The sequence below is a fragment of the Bombyx mandarina genome, chromosome 09, assembly GCF_030267445.1.
Source record: "Bombyx mandarina strain Sakado chromosome 09, ASM3026744v2".
Taxonomy (NCBI): domain Eukaryota; kingdom Metazoa; phylum Arthropoda; class Insecta; order Lepidoptera; family Bombycidae; genus Bombyx; species Bombyx mandarina.
The window spans coordinates 12,195,957-12,208,038 of record NC_143216.1 but is presented as its reverse complement, the minus strand read 5'-3'; positions in this window follow the sequence as shown (position 1 = coordinate 12,208,038).

Genomic DNA, 12,082 nt, shown 5'->3' with positions numbered 1-12,082 from the left:
CGTGGCGGGCCGCAATTCCGTTAGATTATCTATCAAAATAACAAAAAAAATCCCCTAGAATCAAACAATGGCGTGGTTTATACGTTTACTTAGAGCATCTAATAAATTAAGTCACGAGATTCCGACCTAAACGACCTTGAAAGGCCTTGATTAAATTACGGAAAGGAGGCGGAAAATAGTCTATTTTTACATAAAGGTGTGTGAAAACATCCGAATTAAATATTGATGTGATATCTATTTATAAATTAAACAAAGGAATATCTGTTATCAATCTACGGCAGATGATGTCATATTTCGATTTACATTTCCTAAGTCCTTTGGTTTATTTCAAACAATCGACGCAGTTAAGATTTTCGCTAAGTATTTTGCAACGATAGAACATAGAACGCCTGCCGGAAACGAGGCTCGTTTTGTTATATTGCAGTGATTACGTCACTGCTGTGACGTCATCAATCCCGAGACAAACAATGAAACAAGCGTAATGGAAATTAACATGAATGCACCTTCTGAGGACTTAGAATTAAGAGATTTTGTAAAGAAATTCTTGTGACTTAAAACTATGTACTATTGAATCGTGATTAACATAATATTTTCTGTTTTATTTTGTATTAATTTTGACACTTAGCAAGGTACGAAATCCATGAAATATAGATTAAGGCAGTAGGTACATATAAATGATGGGAAAGATGAATTGGCTTTTTTCCGCACCGGAATAGATTTCTAAAAAAGTCTTCTTTGAGACGTGAGCTCTTGAGACACGAGACACATCGGAATCATATTCTTGTCCCTGCACATTTTCTAGTACACCTGTGATCACCTGTCCATTTAATATTACGCTGTGTCAATCACGAAATCGGACTAAGTTTGTTTTTTTGACACGATTCTGTCAGTTCGGTTTTTTTTGTATGCAACGCAATCATCGAACGATATTTACACCCATTTCAAGACTTTTTTGCCCACCCTTCAAACAGAAACGCATTACTGCTTCACGGCAGAAATAGGCAGGGCGTTGGTACATACCCGTGTGGACTCACAAGACATTCTACCACCAGTACAAGACGTAGATTACTGGGGGTAGGACGTCTTGTGCTCGTGTGTGTGTATTGTGTGGTGGTTTGTATTTCTTCAGAGTATTTTCATTGTCTGTAAAAGCAAAAACCCAATTTTATTCTCTTCACAATCACTGTCCTGATCACAGGACCTTTATTTCCATTACGTTATAGTTAATTTTCTCTTCGTGAACATCAGAAATCTCAAAAGTTTTAATTAAAAACGTATTTGTTGATTTTTTCAATCGGGTTTGCTTCTTAGGCGGTCCACATCGCCCACTCGTGTCGCAGCTAAAATCTCTTTTAATCTTATTGAGCAGTTTGGCATAATTTAAAAATTGATCGGAGAAAAATTTAGAAGACTTTTATAAAGGGAACGGGGTCCGAAGTAATGAAAATATTTACTTAATAGATAAAGACAAAGCTTTTTATTGTTTGTTGTGTGCAATGAAGAGTCTTTTGTACTATGACCAAAAATATTACTTAATTAAAAATCGGCGATAATTACAATTTATTCTGGTGGTAAGGCGTTTTGTGACCTTCATGGATACCACCACCACCAGGTACCAGCCCCCTGTCTGTTTATGCCGCGAAGCAGTAATGCGTTTCGGTTTGAATAGTGGCAACCGTTGTACTATAGAACTTATATTCACAACTCATGTCTCAAGGTGTCATTACGTTGCTGATGCCTATGGGCTCCAGTAAGCATTTAACACCAGGTAAGCCGTAACCTTGTTTAAAACATCAGCGCCTGTCTACATTATGAACACTATTAATAACAGATTCTCGTCACGATTTTCATCTTAAACCTTTAAACGAGCAATTCTTGTATATGTATATACTTATATATATAAACTGAATCTCGGAAACGGCTCCAACGATTTTCATAAAATTTGGTATACTGGGGATTTCGGGGGCGAAAATCGATATAGCTACCATTTATTTTCAGATAATGTTGTTTTATTCGTATTTTCAATAATCAACTCTTCCCGACATCTATTGGCGAATAATAATAATATTTTCCTTAATTGAGGGCAACTAACCGCTTTAAAGACACAACAAGATGGCGTTATAAAAAAAAACGATCATCATCTAGTTTTAATTTACCCGATATTTACAAACCCTAATACTGGATTCCATCTCATTTAATCAATCAATCAAAACTATTTGTTTATTGTCAAGCTTTTCTTATTGCTTATAGTCTGTGGTCAAATTGAGAATAGATTAAATATTGACTTTTTGGCGGGAACGCGAGGAGTGAACTTGTGTGATTTGTTTTATTTTGTCTATTTAGTGTTTCTTCAGGTTTAAATGTGTAATAATGGTGGTTTATTAACTGTTTAATATCTGTGAAAGTGCACATATGTGGGAAAATGAAACAAAGCTGCTGGACGTAACTTCTCGGGTTCCTCCAAAAAGTCCACTGAAAAAATCTCAGTAAATGACCACCATTTTACTGCGATTATATTTCATCCCATATCATTTCATTTCATTAAATTTCATCCCAGTTGATTAATGTCTCAAATTAATCATCTTCATTTAATTTCACTCCATATTATCATTTTTCATAAAATTAAGAATATAAAGTAAAATAAGACATGACTTAAAGGTCTTAGTTACCAGGTTATAAAATCTCTTAAAAAAAAAAAAGATTAAATATTGGTTGTCTTTATTAATATTTCTATAAAGTCTAAAGTATAGTTGCGAAATCTGTGATCATAGAAGTAGGTATAGTCTTTGACAATAAAACCATAATAATGTCCAAACTTATAATTTCAATTCATTATAGTCGAATTTCAACTACTGGAGGCCCACTAGTTTTTATAATTGGACTATCAAATAGCATATTAGAACCCAGGGAGGTACATAAGTGAGTACACAGTTACTATAGACGAATAGAAACAAATAAATATGTTTTTTTTATTGCCCTTAGGCAGACGAGCATACGGCCCACCTGAGGGTGAGTGGTTACCGTCGCCCATGGACTTCAGCAATGCCAGGGGCAGAGCCAAGTCGCTGCCTACCATATGTAGTCTGTTTTGATGTCAGTTGTTGAGCTCTGGCTTAAAACGTCACAGACGATGAACATAACGAAATATTCTCACGTTTATAAGAATTACGTGTTGATTAATAACGCAATTAACGCTCGTCACTTCAATTATCCTTGCCCTTAGCGTCGACGCGTTATTCGGGACGGTTTTACGAGTTCCCGAACAACTTCCGTCACAGGGCACCGCCGCTTATAGAAATGTATGTTTTTTTTTATTAGATACTTTTATGTGTAAAGCGTTTGTAAATGTTCGAGATGTTTTTTTTTTAACCTTTTTTTTTCTATTGCTTGGGTTGGTGGACGAGCTCACAGCCCACCTGGTGTTAAGTGCTTACTGGAGCCCATAGACATCTACAATGTAAATGCGCCACCCACCTTGAGATATAAGTTCTAAGGTCTCAGTATAGTTACAACGGCTACCCCACCCTTCAAACCGAAACGCATTACTGCTTCACGGTAGAAATAGGCGGGGTGGTGGTACCTACCCGTGCGGACTCACAAGAGGTCCTACCACCAGTGATTACGCAAATTATAATTTTGCGGGTTTGATTTTTATTACACGATGTTATTCCTTCACCGTGGAAGTCAATCGTGAACATTTGTGAAGTACGTATTTCATTAGAAAAATTGGTACCCGCCTGCGGGATTCGAACACCGGTGCATCGCTACATACGAATGCACCGGACGTCTTGTCCTTTAGGCCACGACGACTTCAACAAATCGGTGAGGTATTTAATTACTAAGAGGTCAAAGCGCTGACATGTTTTCAACTATAGATAATCATTTAACCTTAAGTAGGTAAGCATAACAGCTTGAATCTATATATTAATACGTGTCGCAAAAACTTTGTACCCCTTTTTACGAAAAACGCGTGGACGGAGAAGTATGAAATTTCCCACACTTATAGAGAAAAATACATTAACAAATACATTAAATAATTTAAAAAAACATAAATAACTCTGTGTTTATTGTCAAACTTTTTATATTACGGGTAGTCTGTGGTCAAATTGAGAATAGATTAAATAGTTTGTCTTTAATATATTATTTAATTTTGTCTACTCGCATAGTGAACCTGGTCTAATCTTGGCGAAATCTGTGATTAGTAGTATAATAAATAATCTTTGACAATAGAACCATAATAATGTGAAACTTATAATTTCAATTAATTATTATTCAATTTTAAGTCGTCGTGGCCTAAAGGATAAGACGTCCGGTGCATTCGTATCGAGCGATGCACCGATGTTCGAATCCCGCAGGCGGGTACCAATTTTTCTAATGAAATACGTACTTAATAAATGTTTACGATTGACTTCCACGGCGAAGGAATAACATCGTGCAATCAAAATCAAACCCGCAAAATTTTAGTTTGCGTAATTACTGGTGGTAGGACCTCTTGTGAGTCCGCACGGGTAGGTACCACCGCCCCGCCTATTTCTGCCGTGAAGCGGTAATGCGTTTCGGTTTGAAGGGTGGGGCAGCCGTTGTGACTATACTGAGACCTTAGAACTATATCTCAAGGTGTGTGGCGCATTTACGTTGTAGATGTCTATGGGCTCCAGGAACCACTCAACACCAGGTGGGCTGTGAGCTCGTCCACCCACCTAAGCAATAAATAAAAAACATAGCTCAGTTTTATGTGATGACATATAACTAAGCTATGTCCAGTCGGGAATCTTAGATTTTTAGCCCGAAAAACACGCGGTGGCATGCGTGGACAATTAATCTTTTAATATAAATCACATAGCGATTTTCATATTATATATAACGGTACTTAAATATGTAATATATTGTATGTATGTATGTATGTTCTTCAATAATGTAGGTATGATTAATAGTACACCGCAACATACCTGCTTTTTCAGAATTTCTGTTAATGAAACGGTTGTGTGGAGGAAATCGCTTTTAGCCATAATACCGCCTATTGTACCAAAGTATCTGCTTGTTTACTGTTTTCTAATATTAATTGTATTTTGGTGTGCAATATAGTTTGTTCTCTCTCTCTCTCTCTCTCCTCTGAACCTCAAGAGGAGCGAAGCTGGTCTTATTGGACGAAAAAAATCATGTGATTTAAAAAAAGATCGTCACGAAACGCCCATATAATTCGGGCCCTATCATTTCCGATCTCGAATGACACGGGTCGCCTATTATTCAGTATTAATATTGAATTTTACAAGCACTTATCACTGTTCCTGCGAAATTCGTTATTTATTGTGACGTAAGTATCTGGGACGGAGATGGGGATTTTAAACATACCTACATACCTAATAGGTTGGGGAAAAAGTCTTTTCGCATTATAGTACGTATGAATTTGTAATAAAATCTCTTTGGCTATACCTACTATTTGTATCTGGCTGGTTTTGCTATCATTAAAAGTTTAAATTTTAAAGAAGATAATTCCAAATTCGAATAAGGAAAATGTGTGATTTTTGTTTATTTTTCGTACTGTCAAGATGAGTGAATCTAATGAAGAAATTCGTACATTTTAAAATCATACTAGAAAAAAGGTAAAAATGCAACTCAAGCCGCGAAAAAAATTTGCAATGTTTATGGACCTAGTGCAGCGTCTGTGGAAGTACCGGATAAACTTAATTGAAGCTCAATTTAAAACATCGAATTGTTGATACTAATACCAAATAAAACTGACCTTAAATTACAAAGATAAATGTGGCGTATTAAGCCAATTGTCGCTTAAACCAAATAGCCTGTCACCCCTCGATGTGAAAAAAAATTCAAAATATATCAAAGGCATTTCTTCGTAGATTCTTGATATTTGACTGAAATATTTTTACAGTTACAGTTATTATACCTCTAAAACTGTCGTTCAAAATTTGCGTTACATACAAACAAACATACATCTGCACCTAGCTAATGAAAGCATGTTAAAAAGATCACAAACCAGTTATAGGCCATATTTACTGGTGGTAGGACCTCCTGAGAGTCCGCGCGGGTGGGTGCTACCACCCTGCCTATTTCTGCCGTGAAGCAGTAATGCGTTTCGGTTTGAAGGGTGGGGCAGCCGTTGTAACTATACTTGAGACCTTAGAACTTATATCTCAAGGTGGGTGGCGCATTTACGTTGTGTATGTCTACGGGCTCCAGTAACCACTTAACACCAGGTGGGCTGCGAGCTCGTCCACCCATCTAAGCAATAAAAAAAAAATAAAAAAAAATATTCCCGCGACGTTTCAACAGAAAGTTTTGATCCGTCTTTCAATTTATTTGTTCCCTTCGAATCAAATGTCAGAGAAGCTTCATGTAATCTCCGAGTTTATTTTTGGCGCTGCCAGTATATTGATTGACAGATGACAGTTGGTTGGGTGGATCTGTGCTCTCCGAATTATTGAATGATGAAAATCTTCGGCTGTCTCGTCATTCTTCAATTTCATTTCATTGGTCCAATTGGCCCAAAGACGAAATATTTCAAAAAAAAATTTTTTTTTTGCCCTTGTGGGCATACGAGTACTAGTATACGGCGCACCTGATGGTGAATGGTTACCGTCGTCCATGGACTTCAGCAATGCCAGGGACGGAGCCATGCCACTGCCTACCGTTAAATCAATTTAATTAATTTTATCAAACATAACTCTTATTATTATATCTATACTAATACATAAATCTACAGTGTTTTTTACGGATGTTCCGTTATAACTTCCTTATAACCATGCATCCGATTGACTTGAAACTTGGTATCCATGTAGAAAATACATGTACTTAATGGGTAGGGATAGATTTGTATGAGTGTTGGACTCCCTACACCAGTTGCGGGGGCGTTAATGACGAAAATCTTTGTGGGGGTGAGAAATAATACTGTTAATTTTAAATGCCTAGCGAAGCGGGCGGATACAGCTAGTAGTGTATAAGATCATCAATATAAATATATATATCGTAGTAACGCAGCAGAATCCAGTGTCTTTAGAAGAAAGGCAATAGAAATATATAGAAAGTGAACTATAAAAGAGAGATGGATCAGGATTTACCGATTTAATAGCTGTTTTCTGTCTTTTTATTTGTTCGCGCACACCTTCAGAACTATTCAATGGACTTGCTTGTCTTAATTACTTACTTGTACTTGTTACTTGTTGGACTTATAGTTTTAAAATATTTTTAGAATTTGCCTTCAGTAGGTGTTAAAAGTTACATATTAAAATAATTAATATTATTCTACAAACTAAATAAAAATTGTTATGCTTTCAAGTTCAAAACACAAAGCCGATTTGAAAAAAAACAGTATTTAAACATTATGCATTCTAGAAAAAATTCATGGTCCTGTTGATCATGGGTTTCAGCTCACGCGATATAAAGTGTAGTCAACGCAAGCGAAGCCGTGGACAGAAAGTAATAAGTAATTTTCATACAATTCGCGGAAATTACCTACCAGAAGTAAGATAGGAATTACTTATGATATAGGCATATTAATCAGCAAACAAAAAATAGCCCACAATTTTTCACAATACCATTATGACCATCACAATTGATTTCATTTTGCTCGGATTCTATTTTTAGTATTTTATTAATGAAACTAAGAAGTAAAAGTGTGTTTTTAATTTTACTGTATTTCACCTTTCTTCTACTAAAAGGGTCTGTAAGGTTTCCTTGTACATTGCGGATAAATGAGTTAGTAGGCTGGTCTATCTTTAAGAAATCTAGGGTCTACACAATTTACATTCCTATGGTAAAGTAACTTGGGTTATCGTTTTACGACCATCTTCTAGGTTGTCGTCCGTGTATCTAACGGTTAGATTTGCTAATAAGGGTTGGAAATACTGGAAGATTTGTGTTTGTAAAAGATAAGTGGTTGGACGAATCAAACATCTATTGTTTTTTTATATTGCCCTTTTAGGCAGACGAGCATACGGCCCACCTGATGGTGAGTGGTTACCGTCACCCATGGACTTCAGCAATGCCAGGGGCAGAGCCAAGCCGCTGCCTAAAAAGATTTAAAGTAAAGCTTCAGTAACAAAGTCTAGCTGAACTATATACAATATTACATTATATTAATTATTTAATGTTTGTTACCAAGCCAATGTAATTAGATGTATCTCTTCCTAGCGTCAATTAAGTTTGTTTACAATTTGAGAACAAGATAAACTTTAACATGATAAATGTGTTGTTCTGTGTGTTTGATGGACGCTCGAATAAGGCCGCTCCGGGTACTGTCGTGTAGAAAAGTGTTTCACGCAATAACGCGATTCTTAATACCTTTTTTTTGTGGCAAAAACATTTCTAGTTAAATACGAAATTTTGATATTTTTCAATTACATATAGTTCTGATATATAATTTTATTATGCAAGATGAAATGCAGTACTAAAAATTGTTATTGCAATGCTTAACGAAATGCAGTAACAGCAAAAATGGTAACTGTGAAGTTTTTTGAGGTGACAACGTCTTATAATTCGATGGAGCCGGTTGCACGCACGAAAAAACATGACTCATGCGGCGTTAGCTCGCTCTGAGGCGTACATGTTTTCGTCAAGAATGAAGTTCAGTGGAAAGTGAATGTGGTGTCAATTGTTTATAGCAACGACAATTGCGATAATTGAAAAATGAAACCATTCCATCAGTATTTTCATATGACGTTGTCACGTTCAACTATCGTCAGTAAACCGACTTTACAGACAACCGTTTTTTTTTTAAATGCAGATTTTTTTTTTTGTAGTCCACAAAATGTAGTGGTTTTCAAATGACAAATTTTTATGTTTAGTTTTATATTAGAACTTAACAATTGTTATTTAGACAAATTGGTGTGGAATAAAGACAGGAACAAGCTAATCCCAATGGTAGTGAGGTCACACGATAAATAGATTGTTTCTGAGGTAATCAATAAAGTCATTGATTACGTCATCTGTCACTACTTTAGAGGCGTTAGCTAAAAGTTAGTTAGTTAGTTTAGTTCATTTTAGTGCTCTTCTTATCTGAATACTCATAAAAACCAATTTTTTTGTAAAAAAAAGTACTATCTTAAAATTATTGAATCTTCGAACCATCAGAAACAACGATGCTCTAAATTGATGCCATAGATTTCTATATAAGTTTTAAAGTATTATCATTTGATTAACAATTGTATGTCGGTTTTATAATACGCATATTACAGGTATTCTGAAAATATAATTCGCGCCTGTGAGTCCGCGCGGGTAGGTACCACCACCCTGCCTATACCCGTGAAGCAGTAATGCGTTTCGGTTTGAAGGGTGAGGCAGCCGTTGAACTATACTGAGACCTTAGAACTTATATCTCAAGGTGGGTGGTGGCATTTACGCTGTAGATGTCTATGGGTTCCAGTAACCACTTAACACCAGGCGGGCTGTGAGCTGATCCATCCATATATGTAATTAAAAAAAAGGCTACACAAAAATCAGATCTTTTAGATTACATAAAACTGTAGATGTACGAAAACGGCGCGTCGAATTTCGGTAATTAGGGGACCGGTGGACGGACATTTAACGTCATGATGATTCTGTAATTTGAGATCTCAGTTGTTACCTTATTTCGCACGCCCATGTGATTACCCAATAAAGCGAGGTGAACCGAACAAAGACTTTTGTAAAAGAGATTTGAATGTTTATGGGACGACGAGACGATCATTTATGAAGGGTTTTCGGTCATTTGAGAACAGAAGTAAGATGTCTTGAGAAATAAATTGGTAATTTGGGAACAGGAGTACAATGTCTTGAGAAAGAAATACACTTCTCTAATTGAAACTATATTCGATGATGATGATCGAGTATAGTCTTTTATTAATAGTTATTCAAAAGATAATGATGACATAGTGGTAGGTACATACTTTAAGCACAAGTTTAGTTACACGAAATAAAATACGCGAGCTTGTTCTTTTTTTGTTTTTTTACCTTTTCCATGTGCTTTGATTATTATCAATAATCTTTATTAGTCTTGTACTTACTAGATTTGTGGATTCCAGTTTCAACGCGTTTTAACTCTTCAACATATCGAGAATAAGAAATCAACTGTCTGAATCTTGTTTTACTGAGAATGTGAATATGTAAATTAAATTGTAATTGTCATTAGCACGATTTGGGTTTTTGTTGAATATTTTCTTATGTGTGACAACCCTTGTAAAAGTCTAAGCCTAAATCTTGAGTTTTAATTTGTACTTTTATTATTTTGATAGCTTTTTTCCCTGCCTATTTGCTGGTAGCCTAAGAGGCTATTCCAGCCACGTTCGGACGGGTAGGTGAGCTCACGGGCTCAACCTGAGAGAACTTGCTAACACTAGCCTTAGCAAGAGCAGTGCTTTGCAGAACCTACCACCGAGTCGGAATCGCGACCTACTAAGAAGATCCGGTGAGAAACGCATTGGGCAATTTTGATAGTTTGGGATGATGTATCACCGCTCGCCTGGTGTGATGTGATTGCTAGAATCAATAGGCACTATAATGTAAATACAGTCGCTTATTTAAATATATGAGATTGAAATCTAAGTGTCACGAAAATAAAGCGTGGCTGTTATTAGATACTATGAGATCACGTAGAAGTAGTAATAATATAGCGAAGAAAGCGGTATCCTATATTTGTATCTTCGGATTAATAGTTAGACAAATAGTATCATGTTTTTTTTGACGTGACAACGTTTTATGATTCGATGGAGCCGGCTGCACGCACGAAAAAACATGACTCATGCGGCGCTACCTCGCTCTGAGGCGTTCCATTTAAGGCTTGAGGTGCAAGCGAGAGCGCGCAACGAGCGACAAAGAGGTACAATCGGCCTCCGCGTTCGGCAGCGTTCGACATCTGTCTCTCTCCTACAGTGAGCGATGCATCCGCGTGAGTCCTCCTTGAGTGAGCGATGCATCCGCGTGGACAGCTGCTATACAATAATACTTTGACATGTTTTCGTCAAGTATGAAGTTCAGTGAAAAGTGAATGTGGTGTCAATTGTCCATACAAAATATCTATCAAACAAATAAAATTAAAATTTTCTTTTGAAAAATGAAATCATTCCATCAGTATTTTCTTATGACGTTGTCACGTTAAACTATCGTCAGTAAACCGACTTTACAGACAACCGTTTTTTTTTTTTGGCTCAAGAGCTATTGACGGACTTCAAAGTTATCGATATTAAAAATTGAAGATGGTTTTTCTCCCATTTGTACCTACTAGAAAAATGTGAAGTAAATCCCAAAAAAATATAATACTATCTTTATGTAAAACTTAATTAAAATCTTCACCATTATGCCAATATTGATTATTTGAAACCGTCTTGACTTTTAGCATACTGATGTTTTTTCAAGATGAATAAGTTGCATTTATAACATCTGAATTCGAGTGGTCCGTCTGGAGTATTGAGTGATGCGACTGCATTGGGAATCCTTCCAAACGAAAGTTCAAATCTAATCGCAGTAAAAAAAAAACTATGAAAATACGAACTCAACATGTGTTCGTAAATGACCTCCACTCAATAACGTCGCGTAGAAAAAATTTAACTCGCTAAAATATAAAATGCATACTTAACTAGCCCTAGTATTGTGGACCCGGATGGGTACCAATATTCTGCCTATTTCTAAGGAAAAACGGACATACATAATAATATGTTACAATTTAAAGGGTGCAAAAGTTGTTAAATGATACAATCAATAAATCTTAAAAAAATATATGGATAAAAGTCACTCTGATATTAAATTTTTTTAAGCAACAGTCTGTGTTTGAAATCTGATCGCCAGTTTATTATTTAAGGATTTTATTTTATTTTATTTAAAAACACGTCTAAAAATTCAAATTCAGGTTACATCATAAAACTAAACAAATATCATTCCTTTTATGGCTTATAATCGCGTTTTTGTCGTGACTATGATTTTTCAGACGTTTTATATAATTCACAGTTTTCACATATTGGCACAACATTAAAAAATATTCATGAATAACACTTTAATCGTCCGTGACCATGAAAATTGTAAAATACAAAAATATTCAGATTCAGAAAAATCGTAGAAAAAATTAAATAGAATAAGGTTAAAATGTTTTTAATGA